A 22,992-nucleotide genomic window follows, 5' to 3' on the forward strand; every position below is an offset into this window, starting at 1 on the left:
GCACGTGGAGGGAAGAAGATGAGCTTCTTAATGGGGAAGTTTGCTTGAAAGACCTTTTCTGTAAGGAATGGTTCAGTGATGTCACCAAGACCCAAAATGATGATGCCATTGTAGATACCCAAGCACGATATGGAAGGTTGATAACTAAAACTGAAGTTTTCAATATAACAGCTCCTGAGGCTGGATAAAATTAAGATCTACTTGTAAAACAAGAAAATATTCTGCCCTGAAATCTACAACTAGACTACCTGTATAACGTATGAAGCATATTAAACTTTTCATAATGAGTTTGCATTTTTAACAAGAAGCTCGGTGAGCTAGCCTGTACAAAATCCAATATAAGAAAGTATGTCTTAAATCTTGTCTTTTTTTTTGGTATTGAAAAGTCTCACTCACTGTATTGATCACTCACAGCCTTGCATCTTCTCCAATAAAAAATATTTGAATCCTGAATTTTTACAACATTTGGAGCCACTAGATTTGAGCTATTGTATTATCCTAGAAAAATGATAGAAGTGATAATGACTTTCATAAACCAACCAACTGAAGGGTTCCAACAGTTTTCCAAGACTTGAGAAAAATCCATTATCTATAGGAAGGTGACTTTATTTATTTTCTTTGGGCAAGGAGACTCAGCTCTATACTTTCCCAGACAAGTGCCCAAACCATAACGGTTTTGCTCTATCACTCTCCTCAGGAAAATGTTTCATTTGCATTAAATAATAACAACTTCTATAGCCCCAAAAGGGAGAGCAAGCCCAGATTTATGATCTTCTAGTACAGTATTTAGTGCAGTAAGAAGGAAGCCTGGATTTCAATAGTCATTAACTTTAAATGTACAATTTTATGTTGCTACTATCAGTATTATGGCCTGGTGACCCAAGGGTCTCTTTTTAGTACTTATGTACGAAACACTAAAGAAGAATTTGTGCATCCTTGTATTGCAATTCCAAGTTTACAGACAAAAGTCTGTAAAATTCCTTGCAATGTCAATTTTGACTTTTGAAAGACAAGGTCATATTGCAGTTTTGGGAAGAGAATAGGTTTTGTGAACTCTGTCATGAATTCATTTTGCCTCTATGCAAAGAAAATTGTATCTTATGTTCCAAGTCACAGTACATTTATTCTCTGATAGTTTTTCACTGCATTCACCACAAACATTTTCTGTCAAAATGTTTATATCAACCATGGAACTGTAACAGAAACTAACTATGCTTCTATAACATGGAAGGAACAGATTTCATCTGGGGTAGGAACGTCTTTTGTATCAGAGATATCCTGGGTTCAGCGGTAGAAGTCATTTTTCTCCTTTGTAGCTGGTGTAGTGCTGTGATTTTGACTTTCAGAAAGTTGGGCCTGTTCAGCCTGGAGAAGAGAAGGCTGCGTGGAGACCTCATAGCAGCCTTCCAGTATCTGAAGGGGGCATATAGGGATGCTGGGAAGGGACTCTTCATTAGGGGCTGTAGTGGTAGGACAAGGGATAATGGGTTAAAACTTAAAGAGGGGAAGTTTAGATTGGATATAAGAAGGAAATTCTTTCCTGTTAGGGTAGTGAGGCACTGGAATAGGTTGCCCAGGGAGGTTGTGAATGCTCCATCTCTGGCAGTGTTCAAGGCCAGGTTGGACAAGGCCTTGGGTGATATGGTTTAGAGCGAGGTGTCCCTGCTCATGGCAGAAGGGTTGGAAATTGATGTTCTTAAGGTCCTTTCCAACCCTAACTATTCTATGATTCTATGATAACACCGATGTTTTTAGTTGTTGCTAAGTCATGTTTACTCTGACCAAGGACTTTCTGAGTCTCATGCTCTACCAGGGAGAAAGGGAATCTGGGAGGAAGCAGAGACAAGACTTCTGAGTTGAACTAACCAAAGAGGTATTCCATACCACAGCATGCCATGCCCACTATATAAACTGGGGGCAGTTACTTGGAAGGGTGAGATCATTGCTTGGGTCAGGCTGGGCACTGGTCAGTGGGTGGCGAGCGGTTGTATTCTCTTCCCTTGTTATTTCCCTTATTATTATTATTATTGGTGGCAGCAGTAGTGGTTTGTGTTATACCTTAGTTACTAAACTGTTCTTATCTCAGCCCGTGGGAGTTGCATTCTTTCGATTCTTCTCCCCATCCTCTGGGAGCGGGGGGAGGAAGGAGGGAAGTTAAAGAAAGGCTGCGTAGATAGGCTTAAACCATGACAACAGAATAACTGAAAAACATTTCCAAAGGTTTAAGTAGATTGCAGTGATTAATAAAGCAGGAGTACAGCTATTTCTGTAATGTTTAGATAAAGGTTATATCCTGCCCCTCGTGCCTTTCTCTCCACCTTCATTACATTAATTCCTGAAATATAAAAAGGTTCTTTTTTGTATTTGAGCACCATGAAAGTAAAGCTCTTCAGACTTACTAAAGAAAATACTTTCAAAACACCATATTAAATTGGTTAAAAATTATTATTTCCAAATTGTAAGCTAGTAATTAATGGAGAATAAGATTATGGGCAAAACATGATGTCCACTGGAAAGGTTCAGATTTATTTTTGCATTTATACATTCAGAACCTCAGAGTCTGACTACAAACTCTTTACAATTCTAAAGTATGACAGTGGAAAAAGTCCAGGTGTGCACTCACTGCCAAAGTGGGCTGCCTTGGTATGTCCTACACTACTAAGGCTGGCCAGAGAAGGTAGAGAATTTTGTTTGTGGAATGGCTGTACAGCAAACTGTGGCTTAAGTGGTCAAATCTGTGACCTAAGGTTTTGTGCATCCTAGGTGTGTTATATTTGCTCATTCTTGTAGAAAAAAAAAAAAAAAAAGTGCTGTTGAGAAGTGGAAGAGTATTCAAACTGAAGCCACACAAGACAAGTTACAAGATAGAAAAACAAATTGTTGCTATGGCAATAGTGATTCTAGAATTCATGAAGAAAATACTGACTCTCATGAAAAGTTATACACCCCTAAAAAAAGCCTCACGAGCAAACAGAAGTTGCCAACTCAGCACAACTCTTCAAAGTCAGTTTGAAGCAACAGAGACTGGTGGGGTGTGAAGAGATAAGTTGATAACATGCCAACCCTACCTATCTACTGTGTACTAACTAATGGATAGTGTGTATACTCTGGCTGTTCATACCCTGCTTACCAAGTCTTTCTTCACACAATAAAGTAACACCTGAATGAAGGTGTTCATGAGGGAGGTTACAATGCCACCCCATAAGGCAACACAATTTAAAATGTATAAATCAGTTGAACATAACATTTTGTCAGTAACATGAAACACAAAATGGGCAGGAAGCCACATCTTTTATCCCATGTTCTTCTCCTACAGACAGTGAAGGTACAGCCTAGGTGACAATCCAGAGTAAGAAAGTTTGCAACAGAGCTAGTGTTGCAGAATGCAACTTCCACCTTGGGAAGTTTTTGTGACTTTTGATCTTACCATGAAGCTTTTCAATGAAAATTGAAATCTATGCCTTTCTATTTCCTCATTTATACCTTCAAAGGGGAGAAGTAATATCAGTTGATGGTATCATTCATATACAATACACCCCAGGAGAATGATCTAAATCTTTATGAGGTTTGAAGGGTCACTTATATATTCTTTGCTTTTCACCTGCAGAGGGTGATTTATAAAGGACAAGTTCATGATTGAATAGCTTTTGCTTGTCCTGATTTAAATAAGTGACAATGAACAGCTGCTGTATTTACAAACATGACTAGAGTGTTTCTTTTGATCAACTTTTTATCTTCTATACAACCTTTCTGAGGAGAGCATAGATTATATTAGTACTCAACTATTCAATAAAAAAAAAAAAGAATTGAACGCTTCTGTTATTTAGCATGTAGGCAAGTTTTTGTATCTTCAACAGCCTTCATCAGCATCAGTCTCACTATCCTTCAAAATATAAATAGTTACAGTTGCTGTTATGGAAATTTTAGAATTCAGATTCAGCAAACTCAAAGCTGTAGAGGTGAAGTGAAATGCTATTAAATTCTCACTGCCTCAATTCACTAAGAGGCAAGATTGATCGGGGAAAACCCAATGTACACTCACCTCAATTCACTGTTAATGTATAAGTGAATGTTATTGATGTTGATCCACCACATACTAGATTAAGTTTCTGCCATTAATTCTTCGAATCTCATTACAGTGTTTTAAAGATGCCTCAATTCCTCCCCTTCTTCCTCCCTCCCACCACATGCACACATTCTTAATAATCTTTAAATTTCCATCTTGTAGTATTGCTGCAGAGACAAGCAGGTGGGACATGACTTTTGTGATAGACTCAGTGTGGAGCCTGACTTTCCACTCAAGCACATCTATGATGCTGTCAAAAAAAGATGGTTTGACTGTAGCTGAATTTGAGTTTTCTTGGTGCATCAAATTTATTAAAATTTTACAGCTTTTAAATCTACAAGTTTTCAGCTCTCCGGCTCAGACCTGTAAGCTTCCCTTCTTTCTGAGGCAGAATTTAGTCTTGTCCTAACAACTTGTCCTGTGATTATAATGTTTCATCAATAATATGCAGGGTTTCTTGTTTGTTTTTCTGTAGGAATGACAATCTGACAGGGAACCTGAATGATGCTATGAATTTAAAATATTGCAGGATATGGGGTGTGGTGTTTGTTGTTGTTTCTGGGGTTTTGTTTTTGTGGTTTAGTTGGGGGGTGGGGTTTGTGGTGGTTTTTTGTGGTATTTTTCATTTTTTGTTAATGGGTAAATTTGTACATGGAGCATATTTCTGGAGTAGAGCAAAACTTGTTTGAGCGCCAGCACTGGTCATGAGCACCAAGTATGTTAAAACTGGGTATTATATTAAAAGAAAGAAAGTCAGATCTTAGGGACCAAAAGCATTTAGTCAGTCCTTAGTTTTGCACAGGTCATCTAAAAGTTATATATTCAGTCTAACAATCATTTAAGCTCATTGAGTCTAGTCAAAAGAAAAAAGGCATCACGAAAGGGAATTGTACTCACTGTTCTCTTAAACATGTTTACACATAGAAAAGACTCTTAGTTAAGGAGCTGCAAAACTTGAGGCAGGATAAAATGTTGACATACATGGAGATTGTTTAGATGTCCAGTGAAATAAGGGACAGATGTGAAAAGACTTTAAAAAGTAATGTAAAAGAACACATTAGAGAATATCCTTCACATAAGGAAAATACAAAAGAATGTTAATGTTATAAAATGAAATGTAGAAAGCCCAATAACACCATTATTCCTCCTGTCGCCCCCAACCCCCAAAAATTTAAGAAAAACAACAACAAATCCACAACCCAACAGAAAACCAGTTAATAAACCCTGCAAGAGTGAAGGAAGTGCCTAAAAATTTAGGAGTAGAAGGAAAAGTAGTTTATTCTTTCACATCTGTCTCTGTTGCTGGAAATCTTAGGTATTCCCACACCAGAACCTTTCCTCATAGAAGACTCATTAGAAAATGTGTCGGAAATTGAAGTGTGAACAGAAGAGGTTTCAGCACAACTCAACAAAATGAGCAGTAACAAATTGATACAACCAGTTGGTATTTCCCCAAGAGTTGTAAAGGAACTTGAGTGTGAAATCGCTAAACTGTCAAAATTGTAGCAATAACTTCTCATTTATACTTGCTCTGGTACTGTAGAATGAAAGGTAACATATGTGTTTCTTCTGGTTTTGTTTTTTTTTTTTGAGGGAGGAGGAGATTTTTCATTTTCTTTTTCTGTTGAAATGCTAACAAGAAAGACAAATCAAAATAATGCAAAATGAAAAATGAGGTTTGTGGTCATAAGAATTAATAAGATTATGGAAAAGTCAGCACAGTTCTTATAAAGTCTGAACACTAAATGTTTTAAAGGAGTGAAAAAGTATGTGGACAGAGAAATGAAGTAAAAATAGACTAATTAGGTTTCTCAAGGTTACTTAGTAATATTCTTCATTGGAAGGGTTTGGAGGAAAAAAAGTGAAGCGGTGAAACCCCATTAATCTTTCAAAATGTAGATAGGTCACCAGTAGAGATCTACCCATTCTAAGGCTTTTGCTCTTGAATGTACTCAGAAAGTCATAATAAGTGGAAAATCATGACATTTGCCAAAATAACTACCCAATTCACATTGGTAAAGATAAAATTAAATTAAATTCAGTGTCAACAAGTGCCAACTATGTATGTGAATAAAGAATGTATCTTTGAATATAAAGTGCAAGTCCTGAAGTATTTATAACAAAAGACATATAAGCAGTTCTATTAAAATACTGTTGCACTGCTTGAAAGTGGTTAAAAAAGCATAACTGAGTGTTAAGCAATTACTAGGATCTAAGTAGAGAAAAAAACATATATACAAACTTCTACTACTGCAGAAATCCATCACGTTTCCCCCAACACAAGAAGTCTGCACAGAGTTCTTCAGAAGATTTACGTTAGTAAATTAAAAGAGATGGAGAAGGGCAACAAGGATAAAATGAAGTAGGGAATGAAGAAGAGCAAAAACAAAAGATAAAATTTTTAAATTATCAAAGAGGTAGAAACCTGAGGAGAAAACTAGATCAGCTTCAGAAGGACCATCTGACTGGAATGCAGATTTACAGCTGGAATATTTTACATCACAGTATCACAGTATGCTAGAGATTGGAAGGGACCTCAAAAGATCATCTAGTCCAATCCCCCTGCCGGAGCAGGAACACCTAGATAAGTTTACACAGGAATGTGTCCAGGTGGGTTTTGAATGTCTCCAGAGAAGGAGACTCCACAACCTCCCTGGGCAGCCTGTTCCAGTGTTCTGTCACCCTCACTGAGAAGAAGTTTCTTCTCAAGTTTAAGTGGAACCTCTTGTGTTCCAGTTTGTACCCATTACCCCTTGTCCTATCATTGTTTGCCACTGAGAAGAGCCTGGCTCCATCCTCGTGACACTCCCCCTTTATATATTTATATGCACTAATAAGGTCACCCCTCAATCTCCTCTTCTCCAAACTATAGAGACCCAGCTCCCTCAGTCTTTCCTCATAAGGGAGATGCTCCACTCCCTTAATCATCTTAGTTGCCCTGCTCTGGACTCTCTCCAGCAGGTCCCTGTCCTTCTTGAACTGAGGGGCCCAGAACTGGACACAGTATTCCAGATGAGGTCTCACCAGGGCTGAGTAGAGGGGAAGGAGGACCTCTCTCGACCTACTAACCACCCCCCTTCTAATACACCCCAGGATGCCATTGGCCTTCTTGGCCACAAGGGCACAGTGTCGGCTCATGGTCACCCTGTCGTCCACTAGGACCCCCAGGTCCCTCTCCCCTACACTGCTCTCTAACAGGTCATTCCCCAACCTATACTGGAACCTGGGGTTGTTCCTGCCCAGATGCAGGACTCTACATTTTCCCTTGTTATATTTCATCAAGTTATTCCCTGCCCAAATCTCCAGCCTGACCAGGTCTTGCTGGATGGCAGCACAGCCTTCTGGCATGTCAGCCACTCCTCCCAGCTTAGTGTCATCAGCAAACTTGCTGATAGTACACTCAATTCCCTCATCTAAATCACTGATGAATATATTAAATATATAATACTGATGAATATATTAAATTAATTCACTGATGAATATATTAAATATATAATACTGGTCCCAGTACCGACCCTTGAGGCACTCCACTAGATACAGGACTCCAACTAGACTCCGCCCCATAGACTACACCTCTCTGGCTTCTCTCCTTCAGCCAGTTCACAGTCCACCTCACTACCCAATCGTCCAGACCACACTTCCTCAATTTAGCTGTGAGGATGCTGTGGGAGACTGTGTCAAACGCTTTGCTGAAGTCAAGGTAGACCACACCCACCGCTCTGCCATAATCCATCCACCGTGTTATTTCCTCATAAAAGGCTACGAGATTGGTCAAGCATGACTTCCCCTTGGTGAAGCCATGTTGACTGCCCCTCATAACCCTCTCACCCTTGATATGCCTTAAGATGGCACCAAGGATAAGGTGTTCCATCACTTTCCCAGGGATGGAGGTGAGGCTGACTGGTCTATAGTTACCCGGGTCCTCCTTCTTGCCCTTTTTGAAGACGGGAGTGGCATTTGCTTTCCTCCAGTCCTCAGGCACCTCTCCCGTTTCCCAAGACTTGGTAAAGATGATGGAGAGTGGTCTAGCAATGACCTCCGCCAGTTCCCTCAGCACCCGCGGGTGCATCCCATCTGGACCCATGGATTTATGGATGTCCAGATTGCTCAACTGGTCTCTAACCCATTCCTCATCGACTAAAGCAAACTGCTCCGTTGACCTGACTTCATCTGAGGTCTCAGAGGTACAGGGCTCTTCAGGACTGCCTCCGGCAGAGTAGACAGAGACAAAGAAGGCATTCAGTAACTCTGCCATCTCTGTATCTTCTGTCACCAGGGCACCCATCCTGTTCACCAGTGGGCCTACATTGCCTCTGGTGTTAGTTTTATCTGCCATGTATTTGAAAAAGCTCTTTCTGCTGTCCTTGACCCCTCTCGCCAGATTTAATTCCAAGGAGGCCTTAGTCATCCTAGCTGCCTTCCTACATCCTCTAGCAGCAGCCTTATATTCCTCCCAAGTGGCCAGCCCCTCCTTCCATGACCTGTAAACTCTCCTCTTCCACTTGAGCATACCCAGCAATTCCCTATTTAGCCACGCAGGTCTCCTGGCCCTCTTCCTTGACTTCCTACGTGTCGGGATGCTCTGATCTTGAGCTCGGAAAAAGCAGTCCTTGAATGCCAACCAACTATCTTGGGCCCCTTTACCTTCAAGCAGCCTAGTCCATGGGATTTCCCCTAGCAATTGCTTGAAAAGGCCAAAGTTTGCCCTGCTAAAGTCCAGGGTTGCAATTCTACTTGCTATTCTACTGGTCCTACCACACAAGATCCTGAATTCCACCATCTCGTGGTCGCTGCAACCAAGGCAGCCCTCAACCTTCACTCCTTCAACCAGACCCTCCTTGTTAGTGAGGATGAGATCCAGCAGCACACCTCTCCTGGTTGGCTCATCCACCATTTGCATGAGGAAGTTATCATCCATACACTGGAGGAACCTCCTGGACTGCGGCTGGGTTGCCGAGTAGTCCTTCCAGCAAACATCAGGGAAGTTAAAATCCCCCATGACGACCACGGCCTGTGACTGTGAGGCCGCTCTCAGCTGCCTGTAGAAGGCCTCGTCAACTTCCTCACCCTGATCTGGTGGCCTGTAACAGACCCCCACAACAGTATCGCCCCTGCCAGCCTGCCCCTTAATTCTCACCCACAGACTCTCAACTCGCTCATCATCTGTCCCCGGACAGAACTCAACGCATTGTAGCTGCTCTCGCACATAAAGAGCAACCCCACCACCCCGCCTGGCTGGCCTGTCTTTCCTGAAAAGAACATAGCCCTCCATGACTATATTCCAGTCATGTGAGCTGTCCCACCACGTCTCTGTAATCGCCACCAGGTCATAATCTCCTGACTTAACACAGGTTTCTAGCTCCTCCTGCTTATTTCCCATGCTGCGCGCATTGGTGTACAGACATTTCAGGGAGCCAGCTGAGCACACCAATTTCACCCTAGGATTATAAGAGGCCTCCCAGTCTTCATCAATTCTGGAGTGCTGCCCCACTGGGGCAAGCCCAGCTACAACCCCATCCTCCTTCAAATCTAGTTTAAAGCTCTCCAAATGAGCCCTGCTAATTCGTGTGAGATAATCTCTCAGAAGATGACATTAAACTATTAGGATGAGCATTTTATTTAATTATTTATAATGTTATTCATATAATATAGTAATTTATAATATTTTAAAAATCTGATAAATTTAAGATAAATTTATAGGGGTTTGGATTAGGGTTATTGAGGTTAGAAACTTCAATAACTGGGTGAATTGAATGAACAGCACTAAAAGAAGGCAGCTAACATTATACTTCTAAAAAAAATGGTGAAAATTTTTTAATGCAGCTAGACAAATTCACATTATAAACAGTGGATTTGCTTCAGCTTTTTATGTAATTTATACATTTTGTCTGGGGAACCTGGTTCTACTCCATTTAAAATGAAACAAATTACTCACTGCATTTTCTAAAATGGGTTCCAAGAAAAAAATGTTAGCTGAGCTATGCACTGGCAGAAAATTACTCTTTACTGGAGAGCTTGTAGAGAATTTCTACGTTCCTGTGGAGCATTCATCTTTAAGGCAGATAATATAAAAATGAATAAATAAACACTGGCATTAAGTGGGAGGAGGATGGGAAAGAAGTATCTGTAGCAAAAAGATTTGCACAGTCAAGGGGCAAGATGGGTCAAACCAAAACTATCAGCACTACAATAAAAGAATCCTGATGTATTCTCCTAATACAGCATTAGTGTCTTGTCATAGTGGTGATCTTTGTGACCTTTGCAAGAGCTACTGCAATTTCTCTTGTGTTGACTTATAACCTTGCTGGTACACAAAGGAACATATAAATGACACAGATGTGATATCAGTTAGAAACACAAGTTTCTTTTGGATCTTTTCAAATCCCATAGTTCATTGCTAAGGAACAGGAATAAAATAAATATATTTTGTATGACACAGAAATGCATCAGCAATAAGAAGGAAAACACCAGAAAATGTCATGAGTTCAGTGTAAGGGGATACTGTATGGGACAGTTGACATTATTACATTAAACATACAATGCGTATAATCAGCTGTACTTTTAAGCATTACATCTGCAATGTCATGAAGTCTTTTTTTTACTGTGCAGATGCCATGAGCCATTGCACAGGCTTTGGCCTTTGAATAGTCGGCTGCTTTGGGAAAGGTTGGCTGATTTTTCAGTATTTTCTGAGTCAGTCAAGAACCAGACAGATTTCATTCAAAGTCCCATTATCTTTTCTGTAGTCTGTAACTGGAGTTACATTTTAGGGGTAGACAGTGTCATCCGTACCTATATGTATACATATTTGCATGAGTTGATTATGAGAAGATGCATAACAGTCTCTTACTTAGAGAACTTAATATATGTGTTTAAAAAAAAATATCAAATATATCTTAAAGCGTAATTATCTCCCCAGACTCAAAGCTGAAGATTTTAAAATTGGCTAATTAAGATATCATTTGTGTTCCTCCTCCTGCTGGCAAGATATATACAATAATTTATATTAATGAGAGGCCTGACAATCAAAACTGACATACAACTTGCTGCTAAGAGACAAAGGTAGAGCCAAGAAAAAAGAAAGAGGAGGCAAGACAAAGAAAGTGAAAGGGAAGTTCCTCCTGCTTCTTTACTAGCCAATGTTATATAGCCAATTTTATCCTTTTCTTAAAGCAAGATCTCATAAGAAGAGTGCTTTGGTTTGGACTTTTTTTTAATTGTATGGAAATACAATCCGTTTTGTAGAACTGCTATATATATAGAGAGAAGAAAATAGGCATTCAAAGGCCTTTGAAGACTTAAGGCTCAAACAATTTAAAGTGGCTATTGTACAATTTATTAAGCAGCTTTCAAAATTCACATTTTAAAGGGAAAAAAAATGGCCTTAAAACAAGCTCATATGACAGCGCTAAAAAATACGTATAAACAATATATATTTTTATATGTAAAACCTATTCATTACAGAGTGACAATATGATGTGTCAGGATTCTGAACTTACTGTGATTAATGTATTTCTTGTTTGCATCAGCTTCACTTCATGCCCCACTACACACTCAAGGTGTCTATTAATCAGCACTGCAGCATAGTCTGTCATATCTTGTTGCTTAAATAACACAGTCACTCCTGGTGGGAGGTACCTAGAACTACACCTTCTTTTTTCTACTTTGAGCTTTAGAACTTCTTAAGTGGCTTATGCAAGACATTTTAGCATCATTCTAGTAGTTTCAGACACACATAAACATCTCATGTAGAAGTAGAGCAAATTAAATTTTTTTGATGTGTAAATACCCTTGTTCTGCCTTTCAGGAGTTTTACTCAGCAGACTATGCACAGTGAGTTATGGTACCTGCATCCGAGACTCTCAGAAGCAGTAAAGTAGTACTGGAATTACATGGTGGTGTAATTTAAAATAGAGTGATTTCTTTGTCACAATGAATCTTGCAAGGATGAAAAACAGAAGTTACCTATATTTTGAAGAAAATGTATAAAATATCTGAAAAGAGAAATTGAAGTCTCAAATACATTCTGTCAAATTATTTGGAGGGCAAAAAATTAATCATTAATGACAGTAACAATTTTGTGTAAAAAAAATAATAGGAGCCAAAAAAAGTCTTATTCCATTGATTTCCTACTTGTCTAAGGGACCATCTCATATTTTGTAGTGTCAAACAAACTGATATTTCTCCTCCAAAAGGATTTAACTTTTAATATTATTTTTTTTTTACATTGGGAAAACAGTGTTCTCACCTAAATGCAGAAATATATTGGTAAAAGCAAGAGAAAAAATAATAATAATTTCTGTTGGAATAGGATAGACTATATCACTTGCAAGGGACTTAACAATGATCATCCAGTGCAACTGCCTGACCACTTCAAGGCTGCCCAAAAGTTAAAGGTTTGGAGCATTGACTACCTCCGTAGGAAGCCTATCTCAGTGTTTTGACCAACCTCTTGGTAAAGAAATGCTTCATAATGTCCAGTCTAAACCACTTCAGATCCCGTTTTGAACCATTCCCATGATTCCTATCACTAGACACCAGGGAGTAGTGATCAGCACCTCCCTCTCCAAATTTACTCCTCGGAAAGCTTGTAGGGAGCCATAAGGTCACCCCTCAGCTTCCTTTTCTCCAGACTAGACAATCCCAAAGTCCTTAACTGCACATCTTAGGACATTCCTTCCAGCCTTTTCACCAGTTTTCTTGTCCTTCTCTGGACACATTCAAGGACTTTCATATCCTTCTTCAATTGTGGGTCACAGAACTGCACACAGTACTCAAAGTGAGGCTACATCAGTGCTGAGTACAATGGGACAATGATCTCTTTTTGACCAGCTAAAACTAGAATTTAATCCTTATTAAAAATTGGAGAGCATTCCATCTGAATGCCAGCAGAGAGAAATATTAGTATCTATACTTATTCTACTGGTTTAGGAAAAGGTCTGACTATCTTAAGCTTATAAAAGCTGAGTAAAGACAGTGCACAGTTTTTAAGAAGACGATTTAGGTAATGATTTCAGTATCTAGACTTTTAAAAAATATGTAATAATGTGTGTCACAGAACAAATAAATTGTGATCAAATGAAATTTATTGCTCAAATTCAATTAAAGCTCCACCAACATCAACTACATATTTGGGACATCACATAGACTTATCACTACACTGCTGATTCAAGAATTAATTCAAAGTTTATGGTCAGTGATCAGAAATGTGCACTCACACACCTGATAAAGGGAGGGTTCTCAGCCCCAATTAATTTCCTTGGACAGGTTCTAACCCAAGAAGAGAGTCCCAGGGGCTCTGAGAAGGACTGACTCAAAATGGCTCTCCCCCAGGGCTTCTTTCATATCCTAGTCAAATCTTACCTGTGGTCAAATATGGCCACGTAGTCCCAGTAGCTTAGGAACTCCTTTATCTTTCTACCTCTTGACCACACTGTGTGAGAGCAACAAGAGATGTGTGAGAAGTCTTGGAGTGGATCACAAAAAAAGTCTTGGTTTATATAAAGTGTGAAAGTAGGCAGAAGTCAACATTCTTCAGAAACACCACTTCAACAATAACGACAACAATTAAGTAACAGAGAAAGGAGAATAGCAATTCCTCAACAATAAAAAAAAAAAAGTGAAAAACGAGAGATTTTTAAAGTGGAGAATGATTAACTGCAATTGTGTTCTACTTGGATTCAGAACCAGCACTCCACATTCATTATTTATTTATCAATACTGAACTGAGATTAATAAACTGGACATGTGCTCACACCAAAGATATGTAATAAATTCCTATACCGTCTATACTTTTGTCACTGGGAGGTAACTTAGAAGAGAGAAATTTGCATTATGAATGGTGGCTTACTATGTTTTTCATACAAAATCTACTTACTATGATTTTCATACAAAATCTGTGTATTATTTGCTATTTTTGCAAACAAAACTTCAAAACCCCACACTTCCAACTTCACACTATTGAATTGCAGGTGAGCTATTGCCACGTTATACTCAGAAGATACTTCTATCAAGACAATCTCATGGTAATGATGTGTTTTGTTGCTGACTGCTACTGCTAAACCCAGGACACTTGTCTATGTTCTATAGATGAGGAACTGAAGCACAAAAATATTTGAGCCCAAATTCTGGCTGCATTATGCTCTGTACAAACAGTTTTTTCTGATGCCAGTAAAGTAAATGAGAGAACAGCTATAACGCATTGTGTTTATAGCACCTGTACTCCCATCAGATATGAAATTGTTTAGTTCAGTGGCTAAGGCAAAGAATATAAAAGGCATGCCAGTTCAAAGCTGTGTCTTTATTGTGGGAAAATATAAACACAGCAAAGTAAGAGAAATTAGGATACAATAAAGAATAACATCAGTTTATGACTAACTATATTTTTACAGGATTGCTTAAAAAATCCATATTATTCAAAGCATTAATTCACATTCTTGTGTCAGTTTGGGTTTGATTTCTTTTGTTTGTTTTGGGTTTGGTTTATTTGCAGAGTTAAAACAAACAAAAAAATAGATATATTTACAAAATAAAAACAAAAATACAAATTTAACAGTCACCAGGGAATGTATGAAAAAGATTTTCTGTCGTCCATGGGAGAGGCCATCTATGTGAGAACCAAGCTCCCAAAGCAAAACAGCAAAAAAGCATTCACATAAAAAAAAAAAAGAAAACCTTATTTAACCCTGCCATAGTATGCAGGATTGTATCAAAGCTATAAAAAACATTTTTGTCTATCTATCTACCTCTTTTGTCTCAGGACACTATAACAAAATTAATGTTTGATTTCAGTAATTATAAAAATCTATACAGACAATAATGGCTGAAAGTAGGTGCCCTCATTCTATCTAGAATAGAGTGCATGAGGAGCTGGGAGGAGACACAGCTGGGACATCTGACTCCAACTGACTCCAACTGACCCAAGGGATACTCCATACCATACGATATCATGCTCAGTACATAAAGCTGGGAGAAGAAGAAGAAAGGAGGGGGACATTCAGAATGATGACGTTTGTTATCCAAGTCACCATTATAAATGCTTTCCTAGAGATCGCTGAACACCTGTCTGCCAATGGGAAGTGGTGAATGAATTCCGTGTTTTGCTTTCCTTGTAAAAACAGCTTTTGTTTTATCTATGATTTTATCTTAACCCATGAATTTTCTCACTTTTACTCTTCTGGTTCTCTGCCCCATCCCACCATGGGTGGAGTGAGTGCGAGGCTGTGTGGGGCTTAGTTACTGGCTGGGGTTAAACTACCACAGCCGGGATATACCAAAATTTGATACAGTTCCTTGGCACTTAAGCATTATGATACATGATGTTTATGCTCTCTTTAAGCCAAAGTACTGGTGACTTATTAAGTACGCTGAAGAATGAGCTCAATGTAAAGAAGTGAAGTTACATCATTAATAGTGTCAGTGGAAGGAAGAATACTTCATTTTCTCTAGATAATGGGATTTACATAAAGAATAAAGCAGAAGAGCAACAGTAAAATTTTAAACCTACTGCTTTAAATGCATACCACAACAAATACATTTTTCAAAAAAAATTCAATTCCTGCATCAGCTACAGGTTTCCTGTGATGTTTTCATTAAGTTACATGCCAAGCCTTTTGTCACTATTTTTCGGCAATAATTTAATTCTTTTTTTTAATGTCTTATATAAGCCCAAAGCTTAATATACATAGTGGTAAGTACTATACCTATAATTGATTTAAATGGGAGAGTGGCTATGTGGTAAAGGTAACACCCCATATTATCATATGGCTGTATGATGGCAGGTCTAAAATGTGCTGCACAATCAGAACCAAAGAAGAAATTATTTGTTCATGATTGTCCTTATTTGTGAAATGCTGTCCTACGTCAGAGAAGGCAACCATAACTGAAAAAGCATGGCTAACACAGCCTGGAATTTCAGGAAGAAAAATAGATACCTACATTGTAGAGCATTTCAATGAATATCAGTAAATTCAGTAGAATGCCTTGAAAAAAATGTAGGTAAAGGATGTATTAGGAACACTTCCTTTTTCCTGGAAATATTTCAATATGCTTTGGGTCAGAGGAGGAATGAGTGTAGCTACAGGTGTAGTAAATGCACTCAGGATGTTGAACTCACTGAGGTCAATTGGCATATATAACCTACAGGTCTTATCCCTCAAGGGGGAGCAGCTGTATGAAAATAATCCTCTGGAAATGGTTCTTTCTCCGTAAGAACTCTCATAGGATACTCAGGAATTTTTTAGGAAAGTACCTTTTGGCCTAGACCAAGACATCACGAGGAATATTTTGACCAGTTTAATTTTGTAAATTGTCAGATACCAGTACCTATAAAGTTCCCTTAATGACTTTTTTTTTGACATGTATAAACATAACCTCCGTATTCATATAATTCTGTAGTTTATAAGTGTAGGTACATACAAGAAGGTGAAGAAGATGCTTACATCAGTAAATATTTAAACCAGCTGTATTATAATAGGCATTGTAGCTACATAATCTTTTATTACGACTTCAAACAGATCAGATATCTGAACACTTTATTGTAAGGAGAAAAGTCAGAGTAGGAGAACGAGAGCCTCCATCTGGACATATAACCACATGCAGTACTGGTTAAGCACACCCTGTAAAATGTTGCTGTATGGAGCATGGTCTTTTTTGCTGGGTTTTTTTTTTTTTTTTTCTTCTCAATTTTTTGCAGGGTGATGAAATTGCCTAAAGTTCTTAGTCACAATTATAAGGCAGCCAGGTAAATGTCATATTCTTATCCTCTTAAATAGACTTCCCAAAGGTGTTGTAATACAGTAGTCTATATTGAATAGATGAATACAATTGGGATTTTGACAGGCACAGAAACAGGCAGAAATGAGGCAGAGACATCATGATTCCTGGGAAAGGCAGTATCATCTTTTTTTTAAACTAGTTTATGATGACAAAACCACTTATGGACATTTATCCACTATACAGCAAAGCACATGGATGTATGCTTTGACTTGCTTGTGTCTTCCATGTATCAAAACCGTTCAAAACTAGGAAGGGAGAAAGGATCCCTGCCTTGAAGAGTTTTCAGTTTATATTATGTACATTAAATGTATCTTATTTTAATATAGCTCCCCCATGACTAGTACAAATTTTTACTTTAGAATTTGTAATCTCAGTTGGAAAGATACCCCAGAGCTATTAAAATAACTGTCTTTCAAACTTTCTGCAATTATGCATGTGATTCAAAGATGACAACTCTTTGACACCTGATTCCATTTTCTGGATTTATACAATACTTCAAACTCCTTTACATAAGAGGAGAAAATTTGGAAGATGGAAAATCTTGTAATTTTACTGTACAAAATTTCAAGCTTGAAGATGTACTAAAAAGAAACTCAAGAGTGGCAGACTGTCACCAATGTGTGAAAGATTATGGTAAGGCAAAATGTAAAAAGGGGATTAATCAAAATGTACAAAGGAAAAAGTGTACCTAAACCCTGTTGTCATTATTCTGGTAAAGGCAAAATGTGTAAGATGAAACTAGACATGGAGGAAAAGAAGAAAAGAATCATACAGATAATTGCACTACATCAGATAACCTGTATCAGTGCAAAGTATATTTGCATCAGTAAAAGGCATGCATAAAACAAATGCTAATAAAAATAAAAGCTAAACTTATAATCATTTTATTCCCTTGTCCGACAGCTAGTTCATGTTTAAACACAAAAGAAAGAAAACTAATGCAGGGATATACTACTGTAAAGTGCTCTCGTGATCCCAGCTATCATCGTAACTACTCCTGGCAGAAGTTATTGGTAAGCAAGCTAATCCTTACACATTTTTATTGTTTCCCTTCACTAGTTAACTTTATTCCTCCCATATTGCATTACTCCCACAGCTTTTTCCTCATACTTACTGAAGTTGCTACAAAATAGCCATTATTGATCACTTTCTTTTGTTTGGATGGGTGGGTAGGTGCAACAGTATTCCTGTGTTCCTTTGTTAAACATAGTCTATTTCATTTGAACCTGGACTAGACAGAACATCTGCAGAAGCATAGCATGGCTTTCATCAGAGCTGCCTGCAAACTAAATCACAAAACAGTTAAGAAAGGAAAAAAAAAAGAAAAAGACTTGGAAGAGAGGAGTGAGAAAGACAGACTATGAAAAGAGTTGTCTCAACACCCAGTTTAAAGAACTTATTTCCCTTCCCAAGAACTGATATAATGCTAACAAGGTCATAAGAGTCGGAAATGCAAGTGCTGTGTGCTCCCCAGCTAAAACTTACTTCAACAAGGAGTCCTTGGTATTTGCAATCAGAGACTGCCAAGAAAACATAAAACATCCTAAGTGTCTGACTAGAGCTCACTGGTTATTATCTACATTTCAGGGAAGTACCTTCATGACAGCAGCTGAGCGAGGGTATGGAAATGAGATGAGAATTCCTTTTCTCCCAACCATGCCCCAGATGTGCTAACACATCTATTAGAGCACCAAAACCAGCATGTGATTAGTCTTAGGCTGTACCAGACCAGAGACTTATCTTGATTAAGCCACTATAAATCTGGAATAAATCGACAGAATTTACACTTCACTGCAACTAAGATGGGAATCTGGCTTCACACATGTAATCCTTGATTCTTAGCTCCTGACAGCAGAATCACATTAGGAATGTGTGGGGTTTTTAAATCACTGCAACATGACAGGATTACCCACAATGTGGAGCTTGACATAGTCACTCTTTGCTTAAGTCTCCTGAATCACTTGACCTGCTATTTCTGGAAAATATATTCCAGAAGACTGAAAATTTCAAATCAGCAAATTGATGTGTGTAGAATTAACAACTTCATTTCCTATAAATTTATCTTCTAAACCTTCCTCTGAAATAAACCAAGATCTGTTCCTTTGTTGTTCCTCCATTCCCTGATCCTTCTCTAGTTTGCACCAAATATCATAATTTGACCCCAAAACCTAGCTCTCTGTACTGTACTCTGAGTACTGGCAGAATGAGGATTAGCACATCCTCTACCCTTCTCAAGCTCGATGTGTGTTTCTGGACAGCCAGCAGATCAAACATTTCCTTGTTACCTTCTATTTCTCTTAGTTTTTAGATACCTAAACTGTCTACAAAGGAGAAGAATCTTATAAAAAAATTCTGTCATGCTTCCTTTCCCCTATGCAAAGCCGTAAAACTTTCCACTTTCCTCTTGGCTTTGGAAATCTGTGGTATTGCTTTTTCAGTAGCCTCTTTTTGATTTGCTGAACAATTTTTTTAAAACAACATCGCGTTTGCTGTGAGTGGCATTCTTTTATTTACAATTGTGGCTAATCACTCAGCCTGGCCCAGTCGAAGTTGACTAGAAGTCTATCACTTAATACCTTTTAATTGTCAGAGGTTAAGGTTAAAACAAAACTCATGAGACAAAAGCCCCTTTCAAGAGGCAATAATGAGCTATGTTACTGCTATTTTTATGACCTTCTCACAAATCTGAAAATTGACTTCAGAAGACTTTACTCTCTCACTTACTCATTTACATAAAAGTCTAAGTGAGAATTAAGACCTTTATGTCAGTAGCCATGGGTAATTTTGTTCTTTTATGTTTTCTAAGCATTCAAGTCTGGAGAATTTAAAAAAAACAAAGAAAAAAAACCTAACAAACACATACAGACAGTAAGTGCAAGGAACAAATGATAAATAAAGTAGATTACGGATGCTTAAAGGAAAATTCAGCTCTATTCAGAAATAATCAGCTTCCCTGGGAGAGATGCATATTTTTATATAAGGACCATAGTTAAAATAGTGACCTTGTCTCATCCCACATACAGATGAAACTTAAAGTTACCACGTTTTATACATTTAACTTCTGAAATGCTTTATGTTTGTAAGGCTGTCAGCTGCTTTATTATAAACAGAAAATACAAATTTTCTCATTCAACTAGAAGCATTTATGAGAAGTGAAGCCTCCATCTTGCTCAGTCACAACTGATCTTTCATTAAAAGTTCTCTATCCATCATTCCAAAGTACAGACAAAATCTTGTTTGACAATACATTACTTGCATTTCCTCATATGAATACACACAAAAAGAAACTTTTGCTGACACTTTGGTCTATACCATCTGTGCTCAAAATATATCCTGTGATTGGTAGAACAAATTGTTTAATTGTTCCCAGGAAAATGGAAGGTGCTTATTGCTCTCTACCCATTTTTTAAATTAGTGTTGCAGGTCTATATACAGGATGCAACACAAAGAATTTCTTCTGTTCCAATGTAATGCAAGAAAAAATATTAAAGATGAAAAAGCAAAAGCATTTTGTGGTTCTACTTAAGGGGTTTTCAAACTTTCCCCCTTAACATATTTAATTTGCTTATATTAGCTATGGAAAGTATAATTCAATCCCTTTTACTCAATAGATACAAACTTTGCAAAAAAAAAAAAAAAAAGAGAGAGAAAATACACTGAAAGATTCTAATGTATGCTTTGATTTTAAATCAAAACCATGTATTTATACCATATCTGATTTTAGACTATAGGTCTGAATTGTTCGTGTACGTTTCTGTAGCTGGTGTCCACACAAACAGAAAATGGCTTTTAGGTTTTAGAGGTAGTAGATATCTATCTTGTATGGACTATTCTGACGGATCTGTACCATGAGTTTAGTTTTGAATGCGTTTAAAAATCCAGTTTTGGAATAAACAAGCTATAAGTAGTCCCAGCTGTCAAATTAAGAATGTACATGTTGCTTACCTTCAGCCCTTCTGACATGTAGAATGTAGCATTCTTTCCTGAAGATTCTTTAGTTCATAATGTTAGATAAGCACCATCCAGGTTTTCTCTCAACTTTTAATCATCTGTAGTCTAAATTTGTCAATTTACCATATGCGTAAAAGACCTCATAAAGCTAAACTTAGGATTCAAACAGAGGATATAATTACATATGTCTTCTGTTATAATTGCATATATCTTCTGTTTAAGTATACATATAAAACCGGGAAAAGATTGAGGAAATGGGGGGGTTCATCAGTGACTGACACAAAGGAGTAATGTCCAGAATATGAAATCTGAGAGAATTTTCAGTCATTTGAAAGGTGATTCAAACAAAGAGAGTAATAGATGTTTCTTAAATCTGGACTTCCATTATTTTTTCTCTATTCAGTATTGTATCATTATTGTTGATTACATATGCAAGAAAATACGATGTGTTTGAATGCTTAGGTTTGAAGGAAGGTGAAAGCAGGTCACTTTGGAACTACTTTGACTGTTAGTCTGGGACAAGCAATATAACATTCTTTTTTCCTGTGATTTGTTTTTTTGTAGTTGGTTGGGGTTTTTTGTTTGTTTTTTTTTTGTTTTTTCTTTTTTAATACAGGGGTATACATTTCTATTTTAATCTTTGCACTATTAGTATATCTTTTCTGAAATACTGCAATTTTATGCTCTTGCAGTATCAAGTCAAGCTTTAGGTGTTGATGCCACTGCAATTCCTCTGGTAATCATAGTTCAACTTGTTCAAACACAAATTTAATGCCTGGTCATATGACATACCACAGAAGTGTTGTTTACAAAATCCATGGATGGCATTAATTTCTTCCCTATGTTTTCTAGGATAAAGTGAAAACCTTACTGCTGGTGCATTTGAGTTTTGACTTGTCTGATTCTCCTATTAAATGTTATTATATTTTAGGAAATGGGACACAAACAACTAATATAGGTACTGCACTTTGAAAATCATAAAGCATTATTAAACTGTTAAATAATAATTATTAATTGATTGTGAATAATTTCAAAGACTGCAGTTCATTCCTGTGCCAGTGAAACAGTTTAAATTAAAAGCACAGTGTGTGTCCACTGAGTGATTTGATTATGATTGCAGGGATTTCATTAGAAGCCTGAGATTCTGGAATAACACTAACTTTGGATATCCCACCTGTGATTACAGTAGGTTTTAGTTTGCATGGATATAAAGAAAAGCTTTACAAAATAATAACCCAATCAAATAAGCAAACAAAACCAGGCAAACAGAAAACCAGTAAACCAACCAACCAACAACAAAAAAAGAATCATAATTTGAGAGTTACCAGATATGCTGATTTTCATTTTGGGGCAGCTTTTACAGAATTGCTAGGCTCATGAGCTTATTTTTCACAGAAGTCTCATTTTTCATTAAGCTCCTAAGTTTCTCTTTTCTTGAAATTAGCATTGACACTGTTGCATGCCTTAGAATTATAGCTGATCTCTGACAATATGGCCTGATTTTAATTTGAAAGGTAAGACTACCTCCTTCTAGGTGTTTGTTTTGTTTGTTTGTTTGTTTAGGGTTTGTTTCCCAATGAGGCAGGCAGAAGATACTGTTACATTCTCTCATATTCTGTATTAGGCAGATTTTAAGGAAATAGAAAGGTACAGATAGTACACAAATAAAATATGGCTGAGGGATATCGAATGGATGAAGAAGATAGAGTGGTATGTGAAAAATGAGAAAATATATTGAATGTACAGAGAACTGGGGGAACAAAAATTAAACTGTCAGAACAATTAGAAATATGAAACACATAAAGGTTTGTAGAAAGTTAGGGATAAGGATAAAAAAGAGTAGCTGGGACAGCACTTTCCCCTTCTGAACAGTTAGAATATCTTTCTGTGCTTACAGAAATGCAGAGTTGGAGATGAACCTGAAATAATCAACATTATTAAGATGGTTGCTTCCTGAAAGCTCAGAAATTAAAAGTCTCATTTTTGGTGCCCTGATTTAAACCAGTCTCTTTTTCTCTAGGGAAAAGGAGGGAAAGCTGTCAAGTTGTTTGGCTGCTTGACTTTGGCAGTATTGCCCTTTACACAGGGATGAATTGCACCCTAAACAAACTCAATATGATCTACAATAAATTATGCTTACTTTTTATGATGCATTCATTTACACTCTAGAAAGCAGTGAGTGAGATTCTGCTGTAAAC

Source organism: Neopsephotus bourkii, unplaced genomic scaffold (assembly GCF_033783945.1).
Source record: "Neopsephotus bourkii isolate Nb327-2 ecotype Australia unplaced genomic scaffold, CSIRO-AGI_Nbou_v1 NB_595, whole genome shotgun sequence".
In the NCBI taxonomy this organism is placed as follows: domain Eukaryota; kingdom Metazoa; phylum Chordata; class Aves; order Psittaciformes; family Psittacidae; genus Neopsephotus; species Neopsephotus bourkii.